At 49.6% G+C, this 18,002-nt stretch overlaps 1 long non-coding RNA gene across 1 annotated transcript; it reads right to left on the bottom strand.

Annotated features, from left to right (window-relative positions):
• Positions 1–1,462: 1,462 nt before the first annotated feature.
• Positions 1,463–4,777, bottom strand: LOC147572588 (uncharacterized). The gene is made up of 2 exons (XR_015245964.1): positions 4,507–4,777; positions 1,463–3,594 (listed from the first exon to the last, which is right to left on the bottom strand). It is a non-coding gene; the product is annotated as an uncharacterized LOC147572588 (long non-coding RNA).
• Positions 4,778–18,002: the final 13,225 nt, after the last annotated feature.

Here is an 18,002-nt window from a genome sequence, read left to right as displayed (position 1 = left end):
TCTCTCTCTCTCTCACACACACACACACACCCATACATGCATGCATGCGCACTCACAACCCCTCTTGCTTTAAAAAGAATCCAGGTCATAGGGCTCAAACCAAGCTGCAAAGGGAAACGCCACATCGCTTCTGCTTTGCGCCCCTTTTGTTCTTTCAGAACCTTGAGTGCAAGGTATTTGCTGGTTAATTAGCCTGAGTGTCCTGCTACCCCACCCTCAACCCCATTCGCTGCAGAATTTTTATGGGTAAACATCTTTTTTTAAAATGCCCATGGCTTGGCCTCCTCATTCTTCTGTTGCTCAAGGGCTCCGAGCGGAGAGGTGAGGGTGACAAGAACAAAGTTCTGAATCCATTTGGACTTGAAGCAGGAAGATAGTTTGTTGAAATGCTTATTCCTTTGGGCTCCGGCCACCAGTCAGGGAACCCTTTAGTCCTCAGGGGCAGAGTCCCAGGGAGGCCATGGAGGGGGGTGAAGAGGCCTTTCCCCTCTGAGGTCACTGGTTGGGGGAGGGAGCTCGGGGACCCAAGTGACAGGTAGTCTGCAAAGCTGGAATCTTCTTTCTAGTGGTTCCTAAGACAAAGCACCACTCGGCCAGGGTATCTATGGGTTTTGCTGCCTGGGGCGCATTCTGGAGGTGAAAACCGGTTTTTCTGAAGACTTGTCAGAGCAAGGCTTTGTTCAGAATTTGCCTGTTTAGCTAGACTGGCTCCCTGAAGGAGACCGCGTTTACCTGAGGAAGGGGCAATTAACATAAAGGCCTGGCCATCTCCTCCATACCTGGGTGGGACTCTCTTTGGACTTAGGGTCTCTCCCTTCTCCCCACAACCTTCTCCTTCCCTAAAGGAGAGATGTAAAGTAAAAAAAAAATCACACAGGCTTGTAAAGCCAATGAAATCAGCGCTAAATCTATCAAAGCAAATCATAGACCCTGACAGCTGAGAAGTATTATTTGTTTTCTTCCCTCCCAGATTTCTACCAAGCCTGGTGTTTTAAGCATATGTCTTGGGGAGAAGAGACCCATATAAAGGCAATTACAATTGGTAAATGATTAATGGTGGACCTGACATTTTTATGTGTCAAATATGTTTAAGTGCATTAACCTTAGCGGAATTTACGCCCATACTATATGAGATATATCTTGTATAGCATCTGAAATATCTGCAGTCTGCCTTCACTTAAATCTTATTTACATTTATTTTATTACAATATAAATGGGTTTAAACAAATCTTAATTGAGTTTTTTACCCCGTTCTGCAGGTCCTGCTGGCACCGTGGGGAGGCTGAGGGTAGCAGGGCTCCTAGCAGCTTGCAAACAGAGTTCAGGCCACCAGCCTGGGGCACCCCGGAGAGAGGAGCCTGTGGCCATTGTTCAAGCTCCTGTCTCCATTCTAGCCCAAAGAGGAGGTGACTTAGAAGGCCGGGGGAGTCGGCACCCCACAGCATGAATCACAGAGGCAGGCTTTCCAGCAGGCAGGCAACTTTTAATCTTTGTAAGTTACAGAAAACACACATTTCCAAAGCATCAATTTTAGACAAGGAGGAATAAGCGGCTCCCATCTGTGGTGTTTTTTGCAATCTGCCCATTGCGCCCCCCACCCCACCCCCTTCTGCAGGAGGAGATGCGCTCCAGATGTCTCCTGCACCGCTCACATCCCTCCCTGGGCCTTTCTTTGCCTAAGTCGGAGCTCCTCTCTGCCGCTGCGGCCGCTGCTGCTGCCGCGGTGTCTGCTCCACGCCTCCTGAACTTCACTCCACTGAAATCTGGTTGGGTACGAGACAGACTCCGGTGGAATGAAGGACAAGAGAAACACATGGAATGTCTGGGGTTCTTTTTCCCAGAGGGTGGGCCACGTGGCCACCCTGGCCTCTGCGTGTAGGGTTATTGCCTCGGCTAAAGGCCCGAGGGATCTTTGACACACGGTCTCGGGAGCCGTGGAGGACCTGTGTGTGTACTCACAGCCCTCCCCAGGGTCCTGTGCAGCTGGGTGGCCACAGGAGCCAGCTCACCGAGACACTCCCGTGCCTGCCTGCAGCCCAGGCAGACAGTGCTGAGCCATAGGGCTGGGGCTGCTGGGCTCGGGGCTCTTGCTGCCTCTTGCCCTCAAAGCAGTCATCCCAGACAAGTCCCTGGAGAACCTTCTCTGTAGATCCCTAGTTGGGCTGCTGGTTGTCTGCTCCCTTTGTCTGGGGCCCCCTGCATGTGCCATGACTGAGCTCAATGTGGTTGGTCCTGGCTGGGGGAGGCAGGGGCTCTGAAACTGCTAGGGAAAAATCCATCTATAATGAGCGTGCTTCCCAAGGTGATGGAATGCAGGGGAAGGGCACTCCTTTCCGGAATGCACCAAAGAGCAGGAACAGTACTTTGTGGGCCCGTTTGCCAGTGTGAAACCAGGAGGAGGGGGGTGAGGAGCTATGGAAACACCAGAATGCCGGGGTTGGAGCCAGGCCCACTCCTGAGGGCAGGGGTGGGCAGAGGAGGGTGAGACTCTTTGGTCTCACCCCTACCCACATATCTAGGATGTCTACTTTCCAGCGACCCCGCATCCTTTGCCAGATCTGCTTGGAAACAAGCATAAAATCTTTGGGCGTGGTGATGGGGGATGTGGGGAGAGAGGAGGTAGCCCTGGCTTTCAGGGGCTGAACCAAACAGGGAGGCTGGAGCCTATCTGAGGCTTTCCATCCTCTTAAAAGCAATGCCCATCCAACAATTGCTGTTTAGTTGCTGTTCCGGCCTCTTCCTCGCGGTGTTCAGGCATGCCTGTGGCTCAGCGCAAGCCCCATAAAAGGCTGTTCTCAGCACCAACATGCAGACTGGGTGAGTTTGGGCAGATCCACCCTGTTGTTTGGAATACTTTCTTCCTGGGGCTTGTTCCGACCCGATATAGGGAGACACTAGCTTAAAATGTGGCTCCTCCCCCAAGATCCAGCCCCCTGGGTGTAGGGCCTCTAAAAAAAGGCTCTTCTTAAACAAGGGCTTGGGTGTTCCTTCTGTCGCTGAGGAAGGGCCTGGCTTTCCTTGGTCAGGGTGAATACAGGGGATGCTGGGGGCAGGGATCTGGGTGCCGACAAGAAGAAGCCTGGCCCATTCTCTCCCACTCAGCCTTCTTCACAAATACTCACAATTCTCGATCGTGAGAGAGAAACGTGCCCTGCTTGTGAATTAGCTAGACTTTGTAATCCTCCCGCACTGCCCGTGGCCCATTTCACAGTCAAGGGAAGAAAGAGACCAGCCTGGCTGACTCTGATAAATGATGGCAGAAGGCAGCGGAATGGGAGGGTTCTCTGCTTTCTCTTTGGATTTCAGTCCAACTCGGAAAGCAAAGGGGTCCATTTGTCTCCCTTCAGACCCCGTCATGCCACTCTTACCCTCCCAACGTGTATGGTCCACCAGATTCTTCAAGTCCTCTGTTGGAATGTGCACAGTCTCACCCTCGTGGGGGGTTTTGGGCCTCTAGGGTACATACTCCGGAGACAACAGTGTCTGTAAAAGCACTTTAACCGCGAAAGGCCATGCACATGGGAGGTGGCGTTGACATTAGACAGTCCAGAAAAGGTAGGCCCTTCTCTTATCATCCACCCTTGCCCTACAGACCTACGACAAGGCAGAGACAAGAAAAGATGAGCCAGAACCTGTATCAGGAGCTTGACCCACTCTGGACCCCACACCCAGAGTTCAAGATTCTCTGCCCACCATGCCTTTGTCACCTTGACGCCCCAGTGCTTTCTGCTTGGCCACCCGCAGTGAGGGGCTGGGTCAGAGAAGCAAATCATGCATGTGTTCAGCTTGAGTAAGTTCATCCAGTGACTGCTCACCTGCTCCCCAGTGGCCCTCAGGACTGTGCCCCGGCTGGCTTCCTAATGAAACCAACTTGGACATGAGAACCAACGGAACCAGGTCCTGAATTTCTTTTTATAGCCGTTATACCCTCCAGCCCAGCCCTGAAAAGCCAGCCCCCTCTCCCCCATTCCTCTAGTTGGATAAATCTCAAAATCAGACAGAACTGTATCTTGGTGCTTAACTGCTTAGCACCCACCTTACCACCCCAATTCCCATTATCGATGACACTGATTGCCTGAGATCACTGGCAATCATCCCCCAAACATAGAACTGGCTGGGGATTTGGCTACATCGAAGCAAGTCCCCCAATTTTAGCTTGGGAAGACGTTGATAATCAACTTCCAGTGAGTTTGGCTTTTTTCCACAGCCCATGCTCTACTCTTACTGTCCAATGATCTTCCAGGTACAGGCACTCAGCTCTGGTTTTCCAAAGCACCCCAAATCACAGATTTCAGACTCACCTGTCAGTGTGAATGTCTGTACCTTCAGCTATCAGGGCCTACTTTGAGCTTGATGAGGAATAATAGATTTCTCATAAGATGATTCAGAACAAAGAGATGGCTAAGGACCCATGTGTATGAGAGGAAGAATAGGAGTTCCGAGACCCGGAGAGCTCTTTCACTCCTGAGGTTGGAGGACAGGGACTAAGAAGGAGGAAACACTTACTGTGTCGCGTCCAGTCCCGCAGGCCAGTTCCTGAGGGAGGCGGGAGGGCCAGTCCCGAAGAGTCCTTCTCCCTTTAAGAAAAAAAAAAACATATGGAAGCAGAGAAAAGTGGAGCTGGAGCAGAGGGAGCCCAGGTGGCTGGAAGAGAGGGTTGGGACTACGGAGGGGCTCAGTTGAACTTTGAGAAGCAGGTAACAGACAATAGAGGAGAGAGAAACTGGTTTTTCCAAGGCAAAGGTGAAGAAGGACTCAGCCCCTTCCAAGGAGGTGGTACTAGGTTCACTCTTTATTTATGCACCTCTTGGCGCCGCTTCGGGTTACCTGCTAGGCCCGACCAATGGAGGGAGGGCTTGGACAACTGGCTCCGCCCCTCAGAACCCGCACCCCCCCCCCCCAGGGGCGGGGGGGCAGGGCTGGCCAGGCCCTTCTGCACGCTAACCTTGCTTTCTTATTGTTCTGTAAACCCCAGAAAAGGGAGGTGAGGTCTCTTGTCACTGGAGGGACACTGCAGGTTATCTGAGCACTGGCCCCGAAGGCTCTGGTCTCCCAAAGACTTGGGGAAGGACAAGGGGAAGGCGCAGATCTTATCTGGGCGAGTAGAGGCCCTGTGGCTCTCCCGTGCTTACACACCCATGCGAGTGCGCAGTGGCAATAGGTGGTCTTTGAGCTTTTAGCCCTGACCGGCTTCCTAGCCCTGCACTTCCGGAATGCCCCAGAGGGCCGACAGCCTTTCAAGGGACAGTCGTAGAAAGGGGCCCAAGGGTCGAAGCAGAGGCCCAACCAGTGGGTTTTCCCGGCATTTGGCACAGAGTGAGTTTGCTGCTCTTTTGTGAGAAGCCAGTGGCCTGTGTAATCCAGGAGGCTTTGTGATCTGCTTCCCTTCTATTCCTGGGGGGGGGGTGGGAAAACACTACCCTGTCTGAGGGGAATGTTGGGGAGAGGCAGAAGGAATTGTAGAAAGAGCCAGCAAACTCATCGGGAAACGTTAAAGAGGTTGGGCTCTCAACCCTTATTATTCTAATTCCACCTTCCTTTGCTGAGCGGTGACCCCTCCAAGCCCTCCCTCCTTCCCCTTTCCTGCTCCTCTCTCCCCATGGTGCCCTCTGGAAGCCCTGGGAGGGCAAGGGAAGTTGAAGCTTCCTCACTTGTAGCGCGTTTTGCCTAGAATGTTACCCTGACTTCCATTTGCTTTCGTGGCAGATCTCTTGGTGTGCAGCAAGAGAGAGCCCGCCCTTCTGCAGGTCAAGAGGAGAACTCAAGAACCCAATCTCTAGGGCATCTTCGTGCAGTCCTGTCCCAAGGCCTGCATAAAACTGAATCCCACCTGTTCAAAATCTCTTTAGAAATCACCTAATCCACATTTCTCACCAAATAGATGGAGAAACCGAGGCTCTGAGAGAGAATTTCTTTCTCATGTTCATGCAGCCAGGGTAGGGTCAAGATTGTAATTTATCTGGATCTACTGACCTCCACGTGAGGGCTCTTTATAACAAACTCTCCAGGCTGCCTCTGCTTCCAGATGGTGTCACATTTGCCTAGAGCATTCTATGCTCTTTCTGGAAGAAAGGAAAAGGGGAGGGGATGGAGATTTTCCAGGTGATAATATTCCTCAGGATGGGGATTCCTCCCCGTAGCTGTCAGGGCACATGGTTTCCCTGCCAGCTGGACTCAGTTTGCTTTAATACAGTCTCAGCTCTTCCATTTTCCAACTAGTCATGTAGAGAGAGAAGCAGAGAGTCCCTGGCCAACAGGCACACACTTGTGGGTTGGAGACCCTATGTCCTTGTGTCTCCCTTCCTGTATTTCATTCATTAATTCACAGATTCATTCAGTCACGCTCTCCCTCACCGCCTCACCCCATCAAAGCGTCAACTCGGTTCCAGGTGAGTGAGAGGCAGTGTTTACCCTTTAGGAGCTCCCGACTTAGATGTGCATATACCTGAACAGACATCAGAACAAGCCAGCGAGAAAAGCACTACGAGTAGTCCCCAAAAGGGAAATGTCAGCTTTTGTCTATGAGACGGAGGGAAGGTTCCAGAGAGAGGGCAACATTTTAGCTGACTCTGAAAAGGTAAGGGAGGACAGGGGGTTGGTTAGCTTCAGTGAAAACCCTGAGGAAGGAGCCCTCACACTGTGGTTCAGAAGCTCACTCTGGTCCAGAGTAGGTAGGACTAGAATCAGAGCGACAGACTGCAGACAAATCTGATGGCCCTAAAATGCGGGGAAAGGGAGGGGACGTGGGTAGCTAGGGCAGAAAAGAAGCATAAGTCCTACTGGTTCTATTCTTGCCCTCCAAGGGTCATCTTTGACCTTCAAATTTGTTGTGAAAAATGGAAACAGACTGTAACCCAGTTGACACAGCCAGGAAGGGCTCCCCTGCCCTAAAAATAATAATGATATAATAATAACAGCAGATATTTACTATTATTATTATTGTTATTAATCTCTGCCCCAATCTGATTCAACAAGGTCCAGGAAGGTGCTCTGTGGACCATTTGGGCACCGGTTTGTATGGTGAATCTAGAGGGGGGTTGGAAGCACCTCTGGGTGGCTTTGACAAAAGACACCCGTCTTCCCACCACTCAGTCTGGTTCTTTGTTCCAACATCAGCTCGGGAAGCGAAACACCTAGACGTCCTCCCTTCTCCGCCATTTCTAGTCCCAAGGCTCGAAGAGGCATTTCCAGACTCTTTCAAGGGTGTCTGTGGGCAGAAAAGAAGGGAGCTGGGAGGGCAGGGTGGTTGCACCAGGAACACAGGCTGCCTCCAGTCTCCACTCAGGAGCTTGCCATTATGAGGGTATTTATTCACTTTCTCTAATGTAGGGCTTCGCGGTTCAGATTGGTGCACTATTTATCCTTGTTTCTCATTTCTTCTTCCCCCTCAACATGCCCGAGCCTGGGCTTCTCTGCTGTGAGATCTTGGGTCCCCACACACATTCCCTCTGCTGTGACTTCCAACCCATATCTTACTGCCACATCTATGGCTTTCGAGGGAACAGGTAAAAGATTGCAAACTCTCCCAACTGTTCTGACACCTGATTAACATCAGCATTACCTATCAGTCCCTCTGGACTAGATTCTGGTTATAATCTCCTCTAACTTTGCTGCTCTGCCTCCATTCCCAGCACTGTGCCTGACATCCTTCATAAAGGTCTGTGGAATCAATTGTAATTCTTTCTCCTGGAAAGGGGCACCAGAAAAGACGTTTCCAAGAGCCGCTATGGCACAACACTTGGAGTGGGCTTGTCTCCTAGGGGTGAAACGGGAAAGTTAAGTGTGACACAAGGAGACAACTTGTTCCCAGAAACCTGATGGGGACATCAGAGCCCACGGCCTGAAGCGGGGGTACCCATTGGGCTGCTTACAGATTGGAGCCTTCATCACCTGCTTCCCAGTAGCTTCTTGGTCTGCTCCGCATTTTGGAGAGCCGGGATAGCCTTTCTTTCCCTGTGAGGTTTCTCAGTTAGGGCCCCAAGTCGGCAGGTGTGCATGTTAATTCTTCTGCCACTGCCTAGGTTTAGTACTTTGGCTCACAAAGTGACTGCACAGATGTAGGGTGGGTAAGATGTGGATGAGCAGCAGCAGAAATAGGAAAAAAAAAAAAGGCCACCTCAGGGCTTGAACTTATGGTAAGCTTTTTGGGACTCAACGAACATGACGTAGTTACCAAAAGAACAAATTCTATCTTTCGTTGTGTTATCAGGAATATGGGATGGAAAACAAGGGAGGTGATGTTCCTATTCTACTCTGTACTGATATGATTACATGTGGCTTATTACATTCAGTTATGGGTTCCACCTTTTAAGAAGGGTGAATACAAATCTAAAAGTGAGAAAAAAGTGTTCAGGTGGATTTGAAAATAGGTCACTCTGGGGAAGGATTAAGAAACGGGATTTTTAGTCTAAAGAAGTGATGCGGGGGGAATGCAGGGGAGATAACAATAGCTATTTTCAACGATATGGGGATGTGCCATGTAGAAGAGTTTTGTGTTGGCTCTTAGTGGCCCTGTGGGGTAGAATTAGAAGTAATTTCTTTTCCTATTACCAGTTCCCCATAGAAGCACCTTCTTAGAAACAGACAACAGAGGACACAGGCAAGCAGCAAAAGAAATCTGATGATTCTAGAGTCAATATAGCCCCTGGGAGAGGGCAAAGTCTCCCCCCACCCCCCACCGCAAGGGGTAAGTGGAAGGACCAGATACACTCCCACCAGGTGATACTGAACACCTGTCTGAACAGGTGGGAGCAAAGCCCTAAACCCAAGTCAATAAATCAAACTGAGGTCCTTTCCTCCCATCTTGACTATATCTTCCCTCCCACATCCTTGTATCTCTTTAGTTGACCTGGTGCAACTGTTGTGCAGCCAGAAGTTTATTTTGGTTGGTCTTCACTAGCCAGGTCTCTGTACGTTGTTTCCGGAAGCACATCCCCACTCTGCACATAACATCCTGTGATCTGTGCACATTTCTGTCATACATCGTCTTACAGCTATTGATTTCTTGTCTTTCTATCTCACTAGACCATGAAACTCTTAAAAGAAAAGAAAGTCCTGTGTTCTTTGCACTTAGAATTTCCTGGCATGTAGTAGGTGCTTGGGAAGTATTTGCTGAATGGGTGAAGGTGAAGAGGGGCCTGACCCATGGGGAAGTCTGACCCTTTGTTACTGAGGAGAACTGGGGTCTGGGTCTAACACCCCTTCCCTTCCCTTTCCTGGACTTGTTCTGCTCCAGTATTGATCAGAACCAATCCTAGAATTCCAGAAGATACAACCAGATGTTTTCCTGCTCATCGTCCATTCTTTGGTTTCTGGGCTGGGGCTGGAGGACCTGTTCCACAGGTGGGCATTTTCTCTGGAGACTGTAGAGGGTAAGAGAATGGTCTCTTCTTCCAGACCCCTCTCTCCCGAGGTCTAATTTAATCCCTCAGATGACGGGGAAAATCTCAGGGGACATTACAGTCCTCTTATCTTTAGCTCAGCCACTCTGGACATTTCCTACCATTATCTGCTCCAAATAATCTCTCCAACTTGCCTGGAGGCTTTCTGGGTTTGGGAAACTTCCATGTCCTCGGGAAATGGTTGTTTGAAATTGTATTTTTCTACATTAATATCTGAATACTACTTTAGGAAAATGGAGGGGTGGGGGGAGCATTCTTCATAGGAAGAGGCTTTGATAAACTGAAACAGTTCTGGTTATTAAACAGCAAGAGGGAAATTTCAGAACACTTGCCTCTTCTGTCTAACTCATGGCTCTCACCTTTTGGAGAATTAGAGAGTATGGACAATTCAGAGGACAGACAGGTGTCATTTGCTAATTCGTATCTTTGCTCAAAGTCTATTGTGCACTTGCTTATGTGCCAGATACTCTACAGGGTGCTGGAGATAAATGGATGGCTAAGATCCAGCCCCTGAGCACAAAGACTTCAGATGCAGTGAAGGCGCCAGCCTGGTGATGTGTGGGAGGGGCAAGAAGGGGTGCCTCTTACTAGCACTGTAGGAATCAGAGAGGAGCCTCTATCCCTGCCTTGTAGATCAGGAAGGCTTCATGGAGGAGGTGCCACCCAGCTGAGCTTGGAAATGCAAGAGGAAATATGCCAACTGGAGAAAAGAGAGGGTTTGGTGTGGGGATTCCTTGGGGCTTCAGGGCTGAGCAGGGTTTCTTCTTCCTAAGTAACAGATAAAACAGTGCAAACTCCAGCCTGGGTCACTGGACAGATGCAGATTTACCACCTGGCAGGGGGTGGGGGTGGGGGGTGGGGAGGGTGTCTAGAGCCAAAGATAGGAGATTGAAGGAGTCCACCTTGTCTGCCATGGAGGAAAAAAAATCTAAGCTGAACTTTTCCACATCAGTATCTCTGCAGGGTGAACCTATGCAGGTAATCAAGTTTGGCAATCTCTGTTGGCTGCCTCTTCGTGTTTTTTTGTCCGTTTTATGACATGCCAGTTCGAATTTGCTAAATAAAGAGGGAGGGTTGGCAGGAGAGGGGCACATTTTAATGGGGAGAAACTCACCAGTGAGCTGGTAAAAAGAGACAAGCAGGCGGGAGGCCACCAGGCAGCTTAGCTCAGCACCAGGGATGGCTATGGGGTGTCCGGGCGCGTGCGCGAGCGCCTATGGGTGCGCATGCGTCCGCCTATGCTCACAGCTAATTATAACCTAAGCGTATTTTTGCTGGTCTGCCCAGTCGTCCCAGAAAGGAGATTAGGTGGGCAAAATGGATGAGGTAGAAAAAGAGGGGGAGGGTCAGATAGTTGCAGAATTTTTCCGTGAAAGGTTTATTACACCTACGGAGCTGTGAGATGGGGGAAAATAAGCCAAGTCTGGTCTCCTCTTACTTGCAACCCTTAAACAAAACAACGAGAAACCAGAGCTTTGGATGGGGAATCATTTTGGGGGCGCGGATAGCAGGCTCTGCTCTCAGAACGTGCTAGCAGGTGCCAGCTCATCCATCTTGCCCCAGTCCTGGAGAAGCAAGCTCTGGTGCTGAGTCCAGCAGTTCTGAGCAATAGAGCAATAAAACAGTCGAGGAGCCCTGTCACCGCAGTGGAATGGGATAATCCTACAATTTAATAAGCAGGAACATGCAGCAGGACTGAAGCAAATTGTTCGTAGTGAGGAGATTGCCGGCTCCTCCTGGGCCAGGAGGGAAGCAGTGGGAAGGTGTTTAGGGTTTAGGTTATTGGGGTGGGGGATGGGAGGAGGGGGAGCTGGGGAAGAAGAGGACCCCACCTTCAGCCTTAACCCTGGGATTCATTCTGAAGGCCGAGACAACCGATGGCCTGAATTTGTTCAGCATTGCTTGAAACTCGGGATGGGGAGGAGCTAGGGAAGGGATTCCCATTCTTACTGAACTGAAATAAACTGGGTGTCAGGCAGTGAAATACCTCGGGGGGGGGGGGGGGGGGGGGGGAGGGAGCCAGGTAGGTTTCCGCCCAGACTTGAGAAACTGCTAATTATGCAATTTAATCGCTTGGACTCTGACACTGTCTTTCCTCATCCGTAAAATGGGCATAATAGTAATGCCTAGATAATGCCCGGGAATATTCCCCGCAGAGCTATGAAGAGGTTCACGATCGTTATGAACGCTTATCATAACTAAGATTCAGAAATGTTGAAATGCAGAGTTTTATGGATTTAAGAGTTGCTAGGTGTATCCAGTTTCTGGGTTCAGTATTTGATGCTGGCCACTCCCCAGTTTGCCTCAACCCAGCCCAGAGATGTATTGCAGCTGGCTAACCTCTGCTTGCCAGAGCCGATTGTGCAAATTTCAGAAAATGGTGTGCCGGAGGCTGGTTACTTGAAATCAGCCACAGTGGGAGTGCTTACACTGGGCTACAGATCAGGGTCCTCTTGAGAGCCAGTCATTAGGCATTTAAGAACGCACCCCTGGCCCCGCCTTTGTGCCTCCCCTGGCTCTCCACGCTGCTTCCCTAGACCCAGCCCCCCTGCCTGCTTTGCTTCTCAGTAAGGGCCTGCTGGGGCAGGGATGCTGAGGACCCCGGAGGAGGCCCGGTTCTGGGCCTGCAACCCAAATTCTCATCCCACAGGTCTGCTTTCTGTGTCTAGGAGATGGGAGTCTGTATGTTTTTGTACTCTGTGCTTTTGATTACACTCTTTCCCCCCATCCAGAATATTCTTCTGAATTCTGAATATACTTAATCTTGAAGTACCACCTCCTTCCTGAGGGGTCTGCCACCCCTTCTGTCATTCCCTGATCGGGGGCCCACACTCCTGCACAGGGGCCCCTCCATGGTGCCTCTTCCTGGTGTGGTGGGCGGATGGTCAGGCTCCCCTGCTGCAGGGTTGGGACTTCCTTCAGAGGCAAAGCCAGTTTCCACTAAGGTGTTCTGAATGCCTCTCAGAATAATTATACCAGGGTTTTCCTCATAGTTTGCTCCTGTAATCCTCACGGCGTAGACATTTCACAGGTATGGAATCTGAGGTGAGGTAACGGGTATGAGGTAACGTAATGGGTAAGTGTTAGAATTTAGATTGGAGAAAAGGTTTTTCTGACTCCTTGGGCCAGGGCTCTTGCCATCTCTTCTCCTTACATTTCCATATTCTCTGTTATTTTCCTCTTCCCCATAGAACCTAGCACAATGCCCGGCATAGAGTCAGGGTTTAATGCCTGATGGACGAGTTGACCAAAACTTCCTTTTCTTTCAGTCACAAAAATTTTTGCAACAAAAATGAGATGGGGATCAGGGAGGACTTGTAGCGTGATCTGACTTCTATAAAATCAACCCTGTCCTCAGGAAAGCCCTGAGAATGCTTCCCCTGGTAGGGCACTCGGCTGGAAGTTCCCTTTAGAGTGAAGCCTTGAGTTTGTGGAAAGGCAGTTGAAAGAATTTCAACAGAGGAATGGATTTGCCCATGGACTTTCGGCTGAAGAGTACTATTTAACAAAATTTGCAACAAAATGGTACACACATCAAACCTTCCAGGCTTTAGTAAAGCTCTTCTTCATGTTGGTTTTGCAGCCAGCACCAATAACAATTTACATTTCCCTCAAACTTGAGGGCCACCAGCCCATATTAGAATGCAAAATGGATTCTAAGAAAGCAAATAATCTCCTTTACAGCAAAGGAGAGACCCTTCTGAAGAGTTTCCTTGTAGCTGTCCCCTTCCCTCTACTCCCCCACCCCCCTCCCCCCAAAAAAAGTAGGGAATGGTAAAGATTTAACAATGAGAATTTCCTGTGTTTCCACAGGCCTCGTGCCTCATTCTATCTGGGCTTGGAAATGTGAACCCACCCTGTTTTCCAGCCAGTTTGAAAGGAAGTAAGAGACCCTTCCCTACTCCTGTCTTCTCTGAACCATAAGAGAGCCAACGCCACACAGTGGCCAAGAGGCATTCACCGGGTTGTCCTCTGATGGAAAATCCAGAGCTAAGAGTACCTTCTTTCCCATGAAGGTTCCGCCAGAATGACAGTAGGTCAAATTATAGGTTTATCTCGGGCCAGCGTTTTGAAGAACTGTGGTGTTCCTTTTCTTTTCCAGTGAAGCTCTGATGTGTGCAGCCTCCCTATAATTATGGTGTAATTGAATTTAACTACAGGGGTAGAACTAGTTTTCAACCAAGTCCCCTCAAATAATTTGTTGCCTATTAGAAAAAAAATGGGTACTCTTACCGCCTTGAGGGGCATGCATGTATGACTCCCCCAAACTCCTCAAGAGAGAAAAGAATTGCTGGTGTGAGCCCCAGTAAGTTTGTTTGAATCACAAACAAACGCAAACAAACTTTGTGTTTGTTGAATCACAGTGCCCTTGTAGCCCAGCTCTGAGCATTCCAGAGAATTCACTTTCTCTAAAAAGGAAATCCAGAGATGAAGCTTTCCCAGGGCCCCAACGTGAAATGTTCCAGTCTGTTCTCACTGTTAAATGTTCTCACTCCTTTGGTTAGGAGATTATTCTAAATATCCAGAGTCTGCAAACCACGGGGTGTGGGTTAAATCTGGGCAGGGGCTAATGCTATTCAGCTTTCATGATGTTTAGAGTGTTTGGAGGTAAGGGTAACAGATATGAATTAGACAGCTTCACAGAAAAGTCTGTCCCTCTAGAGCCTGAGGTCCTTCATTACCACACTTTGTTAGACTTGAATCTCAAGGCAACCATTTTACCTTATGGCCCTCATCACTCACTTCCCTTAAGCTTCTTGACTATTGACATGTGTTATTATTTGGATCTGTGAGTCTCTGTCTCTCAATACCATCCCTCAATCTCTAATATGAACTGATCTTTAAAAAATTTTTTTTAATGTTTTATTTATTTTGGGGACAGAGAGTGAGTGGGGGAGGGGCAGAGAGAGAGGGAGTCAGAATCCCAAGTAGGCTCCAGGCTCCGAGCTGTCAGCACAGAGCCCGACGCGGGGCTTGAACTCACAGACCTTGAGATCGTGACCTGAGCCAAAGTCGGACGCTCAACTGTCTGAGCCACCCGGACACCCCTGAAGTGATCTTTTATTGAAGGGAGTGTGACCTAGTGCAGAGAGGAAGGTCTTTTGAGTCACAGAAACTCACTTAAATCCTGGCTCCATTGTTCATGAACTGTGTTACTTTGGATGCCAACTCTAGGTTTCTGATCACCGTTTCCACATCTGGGATTCACATGATAGCACGCAATAGGCTGGTGTGAGCCTCAGCACAATCCTTGTTCCCAGGCTCTCGTTCTGCCCTAAATGGAAGCAAAGAGAGGGCGCTTGCATCCGTCCACATCACAGACCCCTTACGCAGAAAGGTACCCGAGGAGTTTCTTTTGTTTCTTTCTCTGCCTCCACCTTCACTCTCCCACACAGGTGAGATACAGAGAGGTGAACCCGCTTGCTCAAGGTTACTCAGTGAATAACAAATAAACCCAGGTGTCCTGGGCTCTCCGCCCGGGCTCATGTCACTCGGAACAGCCTGCCAGACCCACGCAGATTCTTTCCAGTAGAACTGAAGATGGAGAGAGCGTGGGATTTCTGTTGCTTGGGGCTTGACAAAACGGTTGCAGACAATGAGCGGTTTGAGTGTCTGAAAAGAAGCATCAGGGAGTGACCTGAATTAATCACACAATTGTTGCGAGATGTAACCGGTGTGTTAATAAGCTCTGCTTTACCATTTCGCTCTTTAATGAGGCCGTTTGCACAGACATACCTTCAATATGCCTTACCGTCCTTTTTGAGGTGGCTGTGTAATAAAGGTGTGACATTTAGGTCAGACCCTTAGTCATCTCTGGCTGGCTCTTTCAAGCGAAGTAGAATAATATCAACTAGCCGATCCAAGCTCATCTGCTTCCCACCACCAGGATCCCTTATGTATCATCACATATGTGTCTTCACTCGCAGACGGCTCAAGGGTTATGTGGGGGCCAGGTGGGGTCTTGGGCAATCATGCCACCTTCTCATAAGGTGACTCAGACTCCCCACAGTCTGGGAGACAGAACAGCCGAACTCGAGCCCACGCCCGCTACCAAGGATCTGTGTGACCCTGGACAAGTCACTTCACGTCTGTGGATCTTCGTTTTCTCATGTGTCAAAAGAAGGGTCTGAAGAAGACGGGCTCTAAGAATCCTTCCAGCTCTAATGGTCTAACGGTCGAATGACCATTAATGGAGAACTGAACTCTTGGAATGTTGCAGATAGACCTTGGGAAGGACGCCAGTCAGGTTGCTGAAGGACAGTAAGGAAGTTATGAGGCTTCAGTGGGTCAGAGGGAGGCTGTGGGTAAGGAACCAGATGCTATGGTTTGTTACATCCCTTGGTAATTCCAATGAGCTTGAAAATGCCAGGCTACCGATTGTTTTGGCTGAATGCAATGCAGGGGTCAGGAGACGGTGTCATGGAGGTGGGTAATGCGGTGGCGAGGCAGGAAGTAGAAGGCTTTGCAATTCCATTCGTAGGTTTATAGACTGGGCAGTGCATCCCTGGGCAGCGGGTTTCACTCCAACTTACCTGCCTAGAAATGTAGATGTGGGAAGATTGTGTATGAGTCAGGGGATGAGATTTTAGCAAGACTTGCTCTTCGATTCAGGTCCGACCAGAGATAGGAGTGTATAGAAAAGAAGTGGTGATGGATTTCTCTTTCATAATCGACCAAGTGGTTTCCAACAAAGCATTTAGTCTCTCTGAATCTTGGGGGTTAATGTCCTTCCTGGGGCTGACCTGATTTTATTCTCTGAGTATATCTAAGTCTTTGGATAGAGAGGCTTCAGCTGGAGCCAGAAATGAGGCACAGATACTGATTTTTTGGACATGATATCTTGACCTTGGCTCAGGACCACCATGAAGTGGAGTTCAGAGTTTCTCCTGTTGCCTATAGCCTAGCAGAGCTCTTGGAGCTGCCCTATAGCTTTGGAAATTAGAAAAGCCCTGTGGATATGTGGAGGCAAGATTGAAATTGGGCTGGACCGGATTGGATCAGTGGTGGTTCTGCTAAGAAGAGTCTGGGTTCAAGCCAGCCACGCCCTCGCTTGCTTTCCTGAAGATTTAATTCACGTTGCACCCCTCCAGATGCTGTTTATAGCATCCATTGTGTCCTCTGATCACATGGACCAGCATCTATGACTTATTTCTCTCCTCTGGTCTTGCTCTACCCATCCTCTCTGCTGCTGTGTGGACTTTATCACATTCCCCCCCACCCCCCGCCCCCCGGATGCTCCTGCCCGTGGTGATCTTTTGCACTGACCTGCTTTGGCTGTTACATTTTGGATCCTTCAGTCTAGCTTTTAATGACATGCTGCTTTCTATTGTCCTCTCATTGTTTCATGTATACTGTTTACCTCCTCACACCCTCTCTAGATTGTGCGCTTCCTGGAGCCGGAGACCAAGTCTTCTGCCTTTCTTGTATCGCCCAATGGCCCGAGCTTGCTGGCCCACGTCTGATCTCTCATGGTCACAGGCTTTGTGCTAGATATGTTCTTCACTGGAGACTTTCCCCTGCCTCCACGCACCTCCCCCAGCTCCTGCCAGTGACAAGCCTTCCTTTTCAGCTGGGAACCTGTAGCTGCCCTAGCACGCCTGCTGCAAATCAGCTTGAAGTAAGCTGTCTGTAAGTGCCCTGGTGAGTCAGTTGCGGCCCCTCCTTGGAGACGAGGAATTCTGAGGTCTTACAAGCACATGCCTGCCCATCTGTGGAACCATTCCATGGCTAACCCTCATCTTGCCTCTGGGAACGCTCCTTACTTTTTACCTTGCTCCTTCCCTCCTCCACTAAGCTTCTTCCCTCCTCCACTGGCTGCCCTGACTTGTCAGGTGTAGATGGCAGGGCAACTCTGAACAGCCAGCCGTTGGTGTGGAGAGGCGGGACGTCTGCCTTCTGGGGCATTGTGGAATTCTGGTGGGTTTACTGTGGTAAACCCAAAAGAAAGAGGAAAAACCACCGAATCATGGTATTTTTGAAGTCTTCCCCCAAAGAGAGAAAGAGTAGGGTGGGGAAGAAGTGACCTGGGCTCTGATTTGGCTTGGCCACCAATTAGCTGTGTCATCTTGTGTGACTCATTCACTCTCAGCCTCCTTTTCTGTAAATTGAGGTAGTTGCGTTAAGGCAATAGCTTTCAAACTTATAAAACAAAGGAGCCCTTTTATCAAATGAAATAGAGTGAAGCTTTTCCGTTTCCAGAATGGGAAAGCAGAGCCATTACGGTTGAAGCAGGGGTGCCAAGGGGCTCTCGGTTTCCTCCTGGGTTTTCCAATGATCCCCTGAAATACCTTATCGGAACTTCCCAGGGACCCAGTATGAAATGCACTGAGAAGGATAACCTCTGTGGCCTGTTTTGGCTCTGTGCGTCTCCAACCTTTGCTACTCAAAGGTCCTCAGGCCAGCAGTGAGCGCCAGGGGGCTCCTTAGGAGGGCAACATTTCGGGCCCCACCTTGAGACCTGCTGAATCAAACTCTGCACCCCCAGATTCACAAGATCCCCAGGTGATTTATTTCAGCTTGAGAAGCACTGGCCTGTGTCAGTGTTCTGTGACCTGGAGAGCCAGGTAACACAGGGACCAAGGGGCCATCACATCTTTCGCT

Source organism: Puma concolor, chromosome E4 (genome assembly GCF_028749965.1).
Source record: "Puma concolor isolate L17-30 chromosome E4, mPumCon1.1.hap2, whole genome shotgun sequence".
NCBI classification, from domain to species: Eukaryota; Metazoa; Chordata; class Mammalia; order Carnivora; family Felidae; genus Puma; species Puma concolor.
Note: the sequence above shows the minus strand (reverse complement) of the source record. Positions and strands in the feature narration are given on the sequence as shown.